The sequence below is a fragment of the Anser anser genome, assembly GCF_964211835.1.
Source record: "Anser anser genome assembly, chromosome: 7".
NCBI lineage: Eukaryota > Metazoa > Chordata > Aves > Anseriformes > Anatidae > Anser > Anser anser.
In genome coordinates this window covers 19591398-19606910 of record NC_139727.1, presented here as the reverse complement: position 1 = coordinate 19606910, position 15513 = coordinate 19591398, and positions in this window count along the sequence as shown.

Here is a 15513-nt window from a genome sequence, read left to right as displayed (position 1 = left end):
AAGGTTCAGCGGCCTCGGGCTGGTTTACAGTCCCTGCAGGTTAAACGTTAACCCGCCCTATCTCCTGGCTCCCTGCAGGCCTTTGACCAGATAGCTGGGTCACCGCCGCTCAGACGGCACCTACGCAGGCTGATTTTTGCAAATAAATACACAGGGCCCGAGTCAGACCGCGGCTCGGAGGCAGGTATGGAGGCCAGCCCACTGCTACCATTTATTCGCTCCATGCTCTCCCAGCCAATCCGTCTCCATTGCTGTTGTTGCTCCCAGCAGAGATCCTGGGAGAAAGGACACAGCCCTGGCTCCCACGGGTGTTTTTGGCTTCCTGGAGGCAGTCCATTTGGCCTCACCATTGGCCTACACACAGAGACCCTGCAAACTGCAAATGGCATGGAGACTGCGGCCTCTTCTGCCGACCAGGAGACTCTGAGGCTCTCCGAAATGGGCGCTTTCCAGGTGTCCAGATATTGTGGTCCCTGGGGTATCGTGCTGCATCAATTAAACATTTGTCTCTTCTAAAACCCTTCTAGACCCTAACAGTAATGAAATGGGCACCGTGGAGTGCCTTTTCCTACATGGACGCTGAACTATGCTCGAGATGGACTCAGGCTGAATTTCGGGGCATTTTAAATGAAGCGTTTACAATCAGGTGCTGCTGACGCCTGGAAAAGTGCTGTGGTGCTGTTTGTCCAGGTTTAAAAGCATTAGGCCTTTCCACATGGTGGGGAGACAGCAGTGCCCTCCTCAACTCAATGGCATGCTTAACTCAACTGCTCTGTCATCGAGGCACTGGTGTGGTGACCCATTTCATGGCCCCAAAATGAGGTTGCTCCCAAGCAAAGGTCTGCCCTCTGTTACCCACATTTTTGCTGAATTCAGGGGTTCAAATGTAGATTTTGGAGCTTATTTTTAAAAGGAAAACAAACAAACAAAAAACAACACCCTATCCAGTCTTGACCACTACTACTAAGTACAGAATCCAGAGAGGCTTTAGGGGCTGCTGCTTCTCCTGGCATCCTGGGCAGAGCTTGGGAGTAATGAGCAGGTATAGCATAATTTTTTTTCCCCTATTGAAAGAATTTGTCTCTTTGGTGTGCCATCCTACCTCACCTGCCACAAGAAACCTGTAAGATTTGACCACCGATTACATCAGATTTCAGATGTGGCACCAGTTTGCAGTCCAGTGTGCCACTGAGCACGTCAGGATCTATAGGGAAATGATTTGAAATTATTCAGTGAAAATGCCACAGCCCTAAGTTGCGATAGTGAGAGAAACACCAAATCAGCTCCAAAAAAACCCAAAATGCCATGCATCTTCTTGTGACCATCAATAAAATGGTGTCATGAAAACGTCTCTGGGGGAGAGGCAGAGAGATAACAACACAAGCTGCTACCTGTGAGCAGCTGCGGGTGAGTCTGATGATATGTGAACAAGACTGGAAAGTGCAACATACGCAGTTGTGTCTGAAAGCATGGCAGGAGAAGTCTGACGTCCAGCCAAGGCAAACAGAAGTTTTACAGATTTGGGATTGCTGCTCTGGGAACAGTTTTGTCTCCATGTGTTCTCCCAATGACTGGGTAGTCCAAGGCAAGAAATCTCATGCAGCCACATGTAGCTGCAATGGCATTGCTGGGGAGGAAAAGCCATCTGCTCAATAGATGAAATGCAAACAGCAAGTGGTGTTATATGTGTAAATAAATGGATGAATTTGGGATGAAAAGCTGGTCACTGAGTCCCATTTTCAGCTAAAAGGCATCTGTGCTTCCACCGGTTTGACCTACAGGGGTGGGGGAAATGTGACAACACATATGGGTGCAGGGAGACCACACAAAGCCAGCCATTCGGATGAGAAAGGAGGTGGGATTTAAACTTAATTTTCTTGAAGGCCCTCAGGTTGTGTGGGCACGGCAGCTATGATGCTTTTCCCCTGTGTCTTCCTCTCCCTGGGGCAGACTTTGCTCAGAAGAGGAGACGCGATCTGTGTTTATTCTTCCTGGAAAGCCTCTCGAGAGGCACAGTGGAGAAGCCCCAAGAGCAGTAAGACATAATTGCTTCCTTTTCCGTAATCATGCCAGCAGTGGGTTGCCTGTTTGAGGGTTTCTCTTAGCTTGCCAGGTGGAATATAAGTAAAAACACTTCCAGCTCAAGAAAAGCGACACTTGAGCAGACATTGCCCCTTTGTGTTAGTTACTTCCTGCCACAAAATTCCTAAGGTGAACCCAGACCCCAGCTTCCCCTGGAAGTGCTCCAAGATATCTCCTGGGCAACCCAGCAAGGGATTAATGGCAAATCTTCAGTTATCACCATCCTGCTGGCTGTGATGGGGAACAGAAGCTACCCATTAACATCATAATGAAGCCATCAAAAATATTTTTGATTTCAGGAGAGGCAGGGTGCTCTGCCCAGGACCTCTCGGGGAGTTACTCCTCACCTTCCACTTACTCAAGTTTCAAAGTAGGGAAGATATTAATTTATCTTTGGCATTTCCTTGAGCACTCCTGGGGAGGCTCAGGGAAGAAGTGGGTAGGAATTCAGGAGAACATGGTTTTGGAAAGTAATGGTGCCAAGATATTGTCCACATCCATCAGAACTGTAAGGCTTGACTTTCTCCAGAAGGCAGATGTTCCCAGGCTCCACAATGACACAAAGCCACATGGGTTTTGATGGCTTACTTGGCTTGGCTCAGGAGGCTTATACTTAGTGCAGAAAGAGGCTTTGCAAGAAGGACAGACGCATTTTAAAAGTTATAAAGTAGAAGTTTAGAGTTAATACATGTAGTTAGCTAAGACTTGTTAATAGAATCATAGAATATCCCGAGTTGGAAGGGACCCATAAGGATCATCAAGTCCAACTCCTGGCACCGCACAGGTCTACCCAAAAGTTCAGACCATGTGACTAAGAGCACAGTCCAAACGCTTCTTAAATTCAGACAGGCTTGGTGCAGTGACTACTTCCCTGGGGAGCCTGTTCCAGTGTGCGACCACCCTCTCGGTGAAGAACCTCTTCCTGATGTCCAGCCTAAACCTCCCCTGCCTCAGCTTAACACCGTTCCCACAGGTCCTGTCACTGGTGATAACAGAGAATAGGTCACCTGCCTCCCCACTCCCACTTGCAAGGAAGTTGTAGACCGCGATGAGGTCTCCCCTCAGCCTCCTCTTCTCCAGGCTGAACAGGCCAAGTGACCTCAGCCGCTCCTCGTATGTCTTCCCCTCTACGCCCTTCACCATCTTCATCACCCTCCTAATACATGTTGTTAGCTGAGACTCGGAAGCTTCTTGGGTAAGTATTAAGGTGCTTAGCCCCCAGCAGACACCTGAGGATAATTTGCTGGCTGGTCATTTACCAGGTGGGGACAGCTCACCTCTATCCCTCCTGGGAGGGGGACCTCAGTGATGTTTCCAGTGCCCTGATTTTCCCTTAGCTTTCCACAGTGGGGTTTTTCCTCTGAATCCTTGAGCTGTGAGTGGGCACATCTCAACCGCATTCCCTTTTTCATCTTCTTTAGCCCATGCAACTCTCACTGCCAGTTTTCACAGGGGTTTGAACCAAGGCTGTGCGGCTGGGCTGGATCGGTGGGTGGTGGGTATGGCCTGTGGGTTAAGGAGCTCTGCCTTCTCAAGCCTCAGAGGCTGGTGCTGAAGGCTGCCAAGTAGCTGCAAGTACCCACAAAAGCAGTGTGCCCCTTGAAGTCCTGGAAGAGCTTGGAGGGCAATATATGTTATTGTATATTATGTACAAATTACCCGTACATATACATCATCCATGTTATACAAATGGCGATGAGTATCATTGCTTAGCAATAATGTAGACAAGTCTGTGATTGCAGCATCCCTCCCTTGTTTGGCAATGCTGAAAACCCCTCCTGGGTCCTTGGTGTGATCCCGTTAGTGGGCACAGCCTGGCTAGCCTGACCATGCTGGGCTCCAGGTGTGGGGACACCTGCGCTCAGTGGTTCTGTGGTCAGTGGCATGCCCACTGCCAGGAGATGGTCTGCTGGAAATGGAAGATGGAAGGAGTCGTGGCTGCAAGGAGTTTGAATTTTCCCAAGTGGGCTGTGGATACAGTAGGTTATTCCCTTGTATTAGGGAAGGTTGCATGCGTTTGCTAAAGGCTGTGAGTTACAGGCTGTGTTAAACACCATTACCACTCACTGAAGCTATACAAACATTGTTGTGCTCCCTTTCCCCAGCATAAATCTGTATAGTGTAATGCGATCACAGTTTGTAATTATGAACAATTAAATTTAAGCCTAAATGGTTTCAAAAACAGATCCTATGTTTCAGCATCCTGCAGCATACCCCACTGGAGTATTGTTCTAGGCTACCAAGGAGTTTGTATTGGATATACACGTGTTATACGTATAAAACTTGGCCTTAGCTCCAAAGCTGACATCAGGTGAAAACCAAACTCTTAAAAATTGGCTTGATTGGGTTACTGCACCCCCCCTTCCTCTGGCTGGGGAATCTCTATCTTCTCATCCTGTAGCTTTCCCTTTGCTCTGGCTGAGACATTTCGGGTTTGATCGTGCCACGGGGGTGCAGCAGTGATTCGCCAGCAGCGCGTGTGGTGCTGGGAGGGTGTTGGATCATGCCGCTGCCAAAGAAAATAGAATAAGTTATAAAAGTTGTGTGCGGCTGTGACTTCAAGATAAAGTTGTGGTCATGAGTACTCTTTTGGTTTATGATATTTTGATATGAGCTGTGTTTGTGCAAGGCTAATGTTTGGATATTGATTAAATATTGACACTATGCTGGTCCATAGATGTTTTACTATTCCTCTGCTCCCAAGTCCGACGTCTCATAACGCAGTGTGTGAGCCTGCTGCCGTTACAACTTCTTCATTCCGGTGGGTGTTGTGCAAATGCTACTGATGGGATCACAAGACAAAAGCATCGATAATACTTTTGTAGTTCCTTCCTTGTTCCATGGTGTAAAGCCAGTGTGAATGATCATAAAGCAGAAGCAGAGTCCTACCTGTGACTGCAGATAACTATACTGTTGAACAGATGAAATGCACTCGTTCCTAATTTGCCTGCTCAATATCTGTTTCTAAAATCCATGTCAAAAAGTAAATGCAAAAAAGAGTGATTTTTGAAACAGGAGCTGATGGCTACATTGGTTATGAAGATGTTTTCATATCTCTCTCTCTCTTTTTTTTTTTTTTTTAAGGAATGATTATTTTCTTCTGCACCTGCTGGCATGTTTTTCCTTTTAACAAACAATACCACTAGATCCAAATTCTTGGAAATTTAATTGAAAGTTACTTTCAGCTATTTTTAGTTATACTAAAAGTTCCCTACTTGCTTCCTGACTTTTTTCCTTCCATTCCTGCAGTCTCTTGACGTTATTAGGACGACCTCTACTTGGTGTTGGAAAAAGATGTGTTCATCATATATGTAATATACCAAAAAAGTTATAAAAAGTGACAATTTTTTAAATAAAACGAGGTCCTCCACCTATATAGGAAGATAAGGAGGCAAACCTTTAAAGGCATATGTTTTAAAGTTTATGCTATATTAGGCTTTAAAAAAATTAAATCTTTTTTTTTGAAAAATTCAACAGAATATTTGTCCTTCATACTAAAACAAAGAAGTTGGCTAGTTGATTTTTAATGATAATAAATCTCAGGAAAATGGAAGAAAATCTTTATTAGAAAAGAGAGCTCCTGAATATGTGTTTCACAGGCAAAGAGGAAGAGCTCAGAGAATGAAAATGAAGACCTGAGTGACTATTTCCATATCATGGGGGAGTAGGTACAGTTCAAATCTGACTTACTTCTCAGTTATTTTCCATGTCTCCTCTGGAGTAAGGTGATGATAATATTATTTGGTATGAAAATGTTTTTTTTCTAACCTTTGATTTCCCAACCAGCTCTTATTTCATCTTTAAGTTCAGTATGAAGTAATAAGATGTTCTAATAGTAACAGTTTAGATAAAACATAAATGAAAAGTAGTAAATGAATTTGCTGTACAAATCTCAATCAGTAAGTAATCTGATGTTGTTAGGTCTTGTTTAAATATTCCATATGCCAAAATTATTAAGGTTAACTGTTTACATTTCAGTCTTTAGAATATGTATTTTAACCTCTCATCTAGCTGAAACTGTAGATCATGAAACAAATAATTAGACCCAAAGACTAGACGCAGCTATTTGGAACACCTTTCTGTGGCTTACGTGTGTGCAGGAGAAAGGTTTCCTTTTCTGTTTCAGGACAAATAAGAACTGTCATGAAAAAGACAGGATTTGCACTGTTATTTGTCTATTTATTTCGGAAAGACACCCTGCAAAAGACCTAAACTCCATTTGCCACAGCTGCATGTGCACCTACAGTGTATAACTTATTTTTGGTAGAGGAGGGGGATTTTTTGCAGTTCTAGAGAGATCCTGAAACACGTTGGTTGAAATAAAGCTGCTCAATAGCACACAGACCTCAGTGCCTGGGCTCTAATACAGGTGCAACTTCAGCATTCTGGTAGCTTCCTCAGGGTCTTGTGTTATGGCAAAGGTTTGGACGAGGGGAAACCACTCCTGTGGCACAACAGCTTGAAATGGCCACTACCAGATGTTACAAACCAGAGTGAAGAAATACGGCTTGTTGGGGTGTCGCAGGGAGGAGAATGGAAAGCGTGTGGCTATGAACCCTCCTAAGGGAAAAAAAATAAAAAAATTTCTAGGGACAAATAATATGCAGTTGAATGACGGCTTGGCACTGCCACAGTGTCCAGCTTGTTGGAGCAGGAGACTTTTGTCACCAAATGCTGGAGCTGTCTCCCAGTCCTTCTGTAAGTCTGCATGATGGAATATGTCCCCTTCAGGCACAAAGCGGCAAGTATTACCTGGGCACTGAGAAGCTGGCTATGTTAACATCCATCCTAAATCCCACCTGATGAGGGAAATCTGGTAGTGAAGGAATTTCCCATGTGGTTAGGTGCAGGTGGAAGGAAGATGGGGTCAATGACACTTTTATTTTTTGGAGAGAGGAAATGGTGAATTATGTAAGATTATATGTGAAACAAAGAGGAGGTAGGAAATGGTATTGATCTTGGCATACAGGGACATTGATAAGAGAGATGCTGACATTTTGCATAAAAAGTCTGAGTATGAAAATTGAAGAAATGAGGTTTGGTGGAATTTTAATATACATATATATTTACGTATTGGAAAAAAATATTTTTAGTCATTGTTGGAGATTGGTGTCTTTTCCTCTACTGGGAGACCACTGAAGAAAATGAGATTTTTCTGCATAGTAGATCGGCAGTTGTAAGTCTGAACTAACCTCTCCTGCCTAAGCAGAGTCTTCTGCCTCTTCTGATCTTTGGCCACCCAGGGAGGCAAAAACAAATAGTCTGGGATTCTGCTTTCTTCCCAGTGGCTTTTCCTTTAGCCACATATGCTTTGCTTCAGAGACCATTCCATAACTCTTGTGTCAACCTGGAGAATGTAGGCATGCAGAATATTTCCAAATTCACTCTTAAAATGGGAGTTGTTTCCATGACTCGTTGTACGTTTCCAATATGTAAAACTTTTTTTTTCTTTTTTTTTTTTTTTCTGAAAAGCATTTCTGTGACACACCAAAATATGATGTTTTATTATGTTGTGGTATTGCAGAAGAGGATTTGGGTCATTCTGATATTGTTGAGCCATCAAATACAAACCTTTATGAGACACGTACATACCTGTTAACACTGATTCAAGATTGAATTATGACTGGTCTTTGGCATGAATTTTGCAGGTCCCTGGTTTAGTAATTCACAGAGGAAATCAGGGAAAGAACACTCTGGTCAAAGCGTTGGAGCGGGGCGGGTGAACAAAAGCAGTCAGAAAGAGCATTTACTCTTGTCTGTGTGCTGTGCCAGGAGGGGTGAGCATGGCTCAGCTATTTCTCTGCAGAAGGAGGAAAATTGTTTGCTTGGCTATGTGTAAGATAATGCACCTCAAATTAAGGGTAAGTGTAATCCAAGCACCAAGGCATCCACTGGTCCACCAATTGCTCAGCAGGATGGAGAAGCAAGCAGGCAGTGTTACAGAGAAATAGTTTTCCAGGTGGCACCAGGAATACAGGGCAATAGTTTTCCTGGTGGCTGTTGTGATGGTGTTTTGGGGATGGGCTGACTGCAATTTTGCAAGAGCCCAAGGTCATTCTTTCAGTTTTTTCCCTCTCTAGGACTACCTGAGAAGCTGCATCATGTGCCTTGTGCACAAGAAAAAACAGCTGGCAAAACTACCTATTTCTACTTCTTTGCTGACAGATCTGTTACTGGGTTCCTGAGGTGCAATTGTGATCCGTCTTAATGGGACAGACATTATTCCTTGCACAAGCATCCTGTTGCCACCTTTTCATTGTCTGAAATGAGCTTTCTTCATGGCAGGAAAAAATGAATTAAGGTTGAATTTGGCTGTTCTTGCTCAAGGAAAGGAGTCACAGGAGTAAACCAGGACTGAGTGGTCTGTCCCTTGCTGTATGTCAACAGCCAGTACTGAATCCCCTTGGGAACTAAGGAGGGAAAGGTTATGAAAAGAGCTGCAGAATGAAGTAAAAGAAAGTCCTGTGACCTGAAGGGCAAGTGACTTAAGTAAGGGCTGAGCGATACTGCCAGGAAAGCACAGAGCTATGCAGTGGGTGATTAACTTCTCAAGCTCTGTGTACAGGTAAAATTACTCTCATAAATCAGAAAGGTGCCCATTCCTCCTTCCAGAGTATTTTACAAGCAACACTGTGACCTTATTGCCCCCAAAATACAGACATTTCAATAGTGGGGACTTAGATGTCTACACCTGGACTAGCAGCTTTTGAGTGCCAAGAGCCAGAATTAGTGCTGGCCTTTTTCCTTTAATATTTCTCAATTTTGTTCTCCTTCAATTTTTCTTTCTTTTCTTTACCCCAGTGGTTTTTCAGGCTGTCTCTTATCCAGTTGGTTGGCTTTGATGCTGTGTATTCTTGAGCCTGAAGGTTGGCTCGTTGGGTTTGAGACCTCATTTGAGCCCAGGTCGGAAGTAGTTTCTTCCCTGGGAGGCTGCAAAAAGCAGGTCAGGTCCAAATTGCGAGGGTTGGACCTTCCACCTGGTCTAAATGTGAACTTCCCTGCGGGCTGGGGTTTGGATCCAGCCAGCAAAATCACTGCGGAGGCGGGCTGCACCCAAGCTCAGGTGGGTGGCTGGGCTGGTCCGCTGCATTAGGCCAAATCCGCACACAGCAGGGTCTGTGTTGCAAGGTGGTGGTGTTTATTTTTGGATGTGTGACTACTAACCACTAACAGAGTAAATATTTAATATAATAGAATGGAAAAATAGTGTAATCTGTGGAGTTTAGGCAGAACTGTGTCACTTAAGCATAGGGGTAAGGTGTGTGTTTTTTCCTTTGAAGCATTTATTATTATTTTTTTCTCTAAATGAATCTGAGGCCTTGTTAGCCTTAGGGGTGTCACAGTTTGCTTTGCTATTTAAAATGAACTCCACCAGCTGATAGTCTGCCAGCACCCTCCCTGAAGCTCTCCTGCCTGATGATGTAGGGGAAACGCATTCATTCTGAAGCAGTGTTTTTAAACAAACTCTTTTCAGCTGTGGCCAAGTTTAAATCTTCAAATGTTTCCTTGCCTAGAGAAATGGTTTTGCTTTTAAATAAATAAAAACTGGTAACACTGCTACAGAATCTATTCCTATGACTCCCAAGCTGTGACCAAGAAATGGCAATTGAGGCTAGATGTGACTCTGGTTAGCTGTAAACATAAAACAACACTTTTACTGCTAACAGCTGCATTTGGCAAGTGGGGCAAAGCCCTAGGGATTTAAGCTGTTTTTTTGTTTTGTTTGTTTTCTGTGTGGGTATCTGAGGTTGGTGAATTTTTTAAGGTCTAATAGGTGTATGTGAATCCATAGACCCGATGTACTTGTTAATCCAAATCTTGACTTCTCCCTAGCAGAAAGGGTTTCTTGAGCTCTGTTTTTCCTAAAACTCCTCTGGCCCTGATAACTACCTCCTCCTGCCCATTGCAGCATCCAGCTGGTAAGAGGTTGAAGTGACAGGGTGCAAAGTGGCTACAGAAACACTTGCATAAGGCAGTGTTAGAGACCTATTTTCCCCTTTGCAATGGTTTTGGGTGGCACATGTTGCTTTTTCCATGACAGCACTTGCCATCATTTCAGATTCCTGTTGTGGATGGCATTGTCAGGGACTCCAGGTCGGCATGGTCTTGGTAGAAAATAAACATATATTTTTAAAAGATGCTCACATTACAAACTTTGCTGGCCGATTCACTTCTGTTGTGAGCAAAGACACTGTCTTGGTCCTGAAGAACGTCCCCTCTGAAGTTGTGACATTACTTTGAGACAATTCCAGCTGTGGCAAAATGACATTTTTCCAATGGGGAGGCAGCTCCAGACTGGTTTTCCACTGGAGCTGTCATGAAAAATATCCCCTCTGTGTAGCTGAAGGACTGCAGTGATGCTCACAGATGAGGGGTGTCCTCCCAGGTTTGCAAGTCATGAAATTTCTTGTTTTCTACCTGCTTCTGCCCATTGCAAGCATAACCGCTGTGGAGTGGAAGTTGAATACACAGAAGGAGATGTTACTCTTTCTTGGATACACAGAAGGGGGATGGTACTCTTTACCCTTCATTTGCTGTCTGATTTCTTCTACCAAAATACCAACCTCGCTAGTAACATTTATGTAATGTGCTGATTTCTATTTTTGTCCTTTTGAAAGCAGACAAACTTGTCACAAAACTTTTCAAAGCTGGAAATTGCTGAAGTCTTTCCAGTGCTCAGTAACAAATTACAGTTTTGAGATAATACATAGCCCTGGGTATTGCTGAGAAATGGCATGTTCTGGATATTTTAATTACTAATTTGTGTATCTGGGGAAAAATATGTTCAGATGCCATGCAACCAAGCAATGCGTGTACATTCTGAATCGTAAACAAATATTCTCCCTGGGACTATAATCTTTTGGTAGATTATATATAAATTAAAAAAAAAAAGTTTAAATAGGGATTTATTCAGCTGCTCTATTGCTCTATATAGTGATCAAAATATCTTGGATGTCACAAGGGTGTGGATTTAGCCACTTGCCCTTCCCAGCAATACACTATTATTGCTACTATTTGTTTGGTACAGCCCCTTGCTAAGCGAGGAGTAATGCAATGTTCTCCATGCATACTGAAACCCTGTAAGTGGACTATTTTAGGCTTTTCTTTATTTTGGGTCAGCAGCAGAACATGATCAGAATGGGAGGCAAAGACCAGTCGGGAAGGCTGGGACAGTGGTGAGGCTGGGGTTGGATGGGGCACCACTGTCTTTCCACCCCAAACAAGGCAGACCTCTCCTCTTGCTGGAGGACAATGCACTTTTGGAGTTGAAAAGTGATAGCCTCCAAAGGGACCTCTGGAGGTGGCAGGAGCTGACTGCTGAAGCAGCTCAAGGTTTTCACCCATTCTTTGTCTGTATGAGTCAATCCTGCAGTGAAACTACCACAAATGGATTAAAACCATGTTTTTGTAGGTGGCTTAGTTTCTTCTCTAGCCTTGCCAAAGATTTTCTACCGCTGAAGCATCATGTCTTTGAACAGGGGTGCTGTGCTAGGAAGGATGAAGTTGGTGGTTGGTACCATGTTAGCTATGGGATGAGTAACTCTTTGAACAGATTGTGGGTAGAAATTGAACACACATGTGGTGATGCTCTGTTACAGCAGTATATTTTTTTAATCATAAAAACAGTAATTGTCATGTAGTCATACAGATGAACATTAGCTTGAAGGCTAGTTGCATGCGTTTGTAATAGCTGTTCCACAGAAGATACTTTATTCTATGAAGTTGAAGAAAAATAAGGACTGGGGGGACAAAAGGATTTCTTTCTAGAAGAAGAGGAAGGGTAGACCGAGATTTCAAAGCAGTCACCGGAGAATGCCAAACAGGGTCTTGAGCACTCATGTGCTATGGCCCTCTGCCATGATAAGTGAAATAACTTTACTTTAAAGTGTGGTTGTGGCCAGCTCTGCTGACTTCATCCCGAAGTGTGCTAGGCTTTGCCGCTGCCCCGGGTGACGCACATATGTTTTTATAAGGTGCTAGTTCAGAGCCAAGACAGCCAGCAGCATACTAGCCACTCTTCTGCTTTACTCATCATCAAAAGAATTCAGCTCAGTTCCACTTGCAAAGTCTTGCCCTCAGGGCTATGACTTGAGGACAGTTGTGTGGAAAGCTCTGTTTCTTGGTTTGCTGGCTTAACCAAAAAATATGTACTTTTGGTCAACTGGAATAATTGTGTCTGTTAGGTTTCTTCTGCCCTTGTGGAATTGAAGAAACCTGAAATTTCTTTGGGCTGACTCAACTGTTGAGACTACTTGAAGATGAAACATTGCATTATATTTGAAAATATTTTGAAAAAAGGCGGATCAATTTTAGTCAATACTGGTTGATTGTATTTTATTTCTCCCCTTTTTCCCTCCTTCCCCTTTTTGGTTGTCAAGAAAGTCTACATGGCATGTTGTGTTGTCTGAACTTAATTTATTTAATAGTGTTCCTGCACATCAAGCAGGAAACCCTGTTGCTGGGGTGTGGAGAAACCCGATTTTTTTGACAAGTGAATGGTATACCTGCACTACCACCAGTTCAGGAAGAACCTCAGCCTGGCTTCCGGTCTGGAAGCAGGCAATCAAGTCCGAGCTGAAAATGGCTGTGAAGTCAGAGCTGAAGTGCCGTGGTCTCATTTTAATCGTGTTCTCAAGATTGAAGTGTGATTTCTGTCCTCAGGCATTTGGTTTAAAAATGGAGTTATATATTGACCTTCGAGTTATGTTTTCATTGATTGGGTCTGACTTGTTTTTTATTTTGTTTTTATTTTAACATCACTGTTACCTCTTACAGGTGAGAAATGTCACAAATGACACCTTAAAGGGGTAAATATCTTCTGCTTGTTGTTTTCCTTGTAGTATGTCGATGGCCTGACCTGGATTTCTGCTATGTTGTTAAATTCATCTGCATTTTCCTATGAAATAACCTCTTGGCAGTAAGAGTGAGCTTGTCTGCGTGGTATTGCTGGGTGCTGATAGGCAGGGATAGGCTGCACACTTTCCATCCCTACAAGAACTGAAGATTTTCTCTGCTGATTTGCTACTCTACTCTGTTTTATCATTATTTTTTTCTACAGGCTGTAAAGTAACATTCTTTTAGAGAAAGATGCTGGCATAAAAATTGTACCGAAATATTCAAAATTACTGCTACTACAACATTATATTTAATGTTTACAGCTAGTTGTGGGGGAAAAAAATTGACCAGTTAAGAAGCTAGTAATTGTAACAATCTTAGTCAAGGATAATATCTTCTTCACATCACGTGTGTCAACCTTTGAAGATCTTTCCAGTTTCAGTGGAAGAGTAGCATGTATACTTATTGTGGTCTACTGGGATCTGTGGGTCCAAGTTCAGCTTTCAAATGGTACCAATCTCATAAGAATTTAGTGGGGTCCCTGAGACATGTCTCCTTGCAAGTCCTGAAAAACCGTTTGGTTATCCAGGGTGCAGTACAGACAAAGGTTAGACCTCCCCACCACCACTCCCATACCTTATTTTCCTGTAGGCACACTGAGCTTTGCAGAGCCAACATCCCTTGCAAAGGGAATATATTTCCCCTTGGGTCTGGCTCTCCATTCCTTTCACTCAACAAACTCTTTTCCTTTTTTATTACCTCTTCTGAAATCAACAAGTAATTTTATTCTATAAATAGCACTTTTTTTTTTTTTTTAATAAAGAAACAGGCTCATTCAGTTTATATCAGATGAAACTTTTTATGCTGTTAACTATGAAGGGTCTGTATAAAACAGCACAAAAATCAATGTGTTTATCTTGAAATTGCAGAAGGTCCCTAGGGTTTCTAAAAGCGATCCTGCAGGAATGTCCCAAATCATAAAACAGAAAAAATATTCAAGGTATTCAGTAACTTTACCTACTATTTATCAGTACTTAAACTCTGTTTCAGTACTTATCCCTGACTGAACTGTTGGGCCATACTGCATTTGACACTGGGCTGGTCCTCTCAGGTCTCACAGAGATGAAGCCAGACTTTAATCCTGAAAAAAATCACTATATTGACTACAAAAATAGAAAAGACAGCAAAGTATCACCATTTATGAGGATAATACTGGGCTGCACTAGGTAAAGCTACTTTCTATTAAAATGACCCACTTTTAGCTACCTGTATATATGCCAGACTTAGGCTGGATATTTTCCACTTAGCCTTAGGCTGTTGTTTTCTGGAAGGATTTAACTTGAGAGTTGGGGGTGGAAAGTTAGGGAGCAGCAATCTTGTCCACCATCAGCTGTGCACACTTCATCCAGGCGCTGTGTATCATGTCCTAGCTTTGGAACGGCTGTGCCACCAGATATCCTGGGATCCTGTGATTTGACCACCTTCTTGTCCAATATCCAGCAATTTGTATATCATGCCTTCTTGTCCCCTGAGCTCCTCACCCAAGTTTTTAAAGTGTTGCTGGTGCAGAGGAATGAGAGATACTCAGTGTTGTACTACTGGGTGGGGATGAACAAGCTGGATTTCAGATACCGCTGTAGAGAGTGGGAGAATATGTCTTGTCTGGAAAGAAAAACTTGGATGTTTCTTGTTTGCTGGGAAACTGGGAAGGCAGGAAAGCTTTTGAGCGGTACACAAAGGAGATTTTTGAGTGAAGGATGTAGTTTGGAGGTCTTCTCAGCTTTGGAGTCATCAATCCAAGAAGAGATGGTGAGGAGATCATTGTTTAAATATGAAAGAAGCTTTGGAAATTTGATGATATGAAGGAATCAGTGAGACTAGTTCAGCCTATTGTTTTCATCAAAACTTGCAATTCCATTCGTCGAGCAGATCTGGGAAAAACAGACCCCCAGTAACTTGCAGAGGCTGAGAAAAGCAGAGTGAAAGGGACTGGCTGCGTGATGCAGAGGCATATTTGCAAGAGGCAGCACCAGTCACATCAGCTGGGGGAAAGCCTGGGTTGAAGCAGTGTCTCATTTCACCTGGAGCTGCTGCATTTGTAAGAAGCTAAATCCAAAGGGCACACGTAGGATGATGTGTTCCTATAAAGAAGAAAAAACTATATATTTTTCTACTCCATGCAGGATATAATAGCCCTGCCATGGAGACAATATTTAGCAACAGTTGTTTCTATTGATATTTGCTCCAGGGCAGCCAGATGGAAGATGATGAATGGGACCTTGCTGCTTGGACATGGGATGCTGATGAGCAAGTTAATTCAAATCAGGAGTCATGGTAGAGGGTTTAGAGCCAGAGTCCATGGGTGTATGCAGCTGAGTGTGGCTTAAGTCATTCAATGCAAGTCAGCCGTAGTACAAAGCCCTGCAAAGATGCTGGTTTGCTTCCTGATGTGCAGCACACCTGAGAACATGTTGGACAATAAGTCTCACTAAAATGTGAGTGCGGAAGTGCTGGCAAGACTGATTGCATTAATTGTACGTCCCTATGTGAAAGCATTTTGATTTTTAACTAGAGCAAGAGGCTTTTACACTTCAG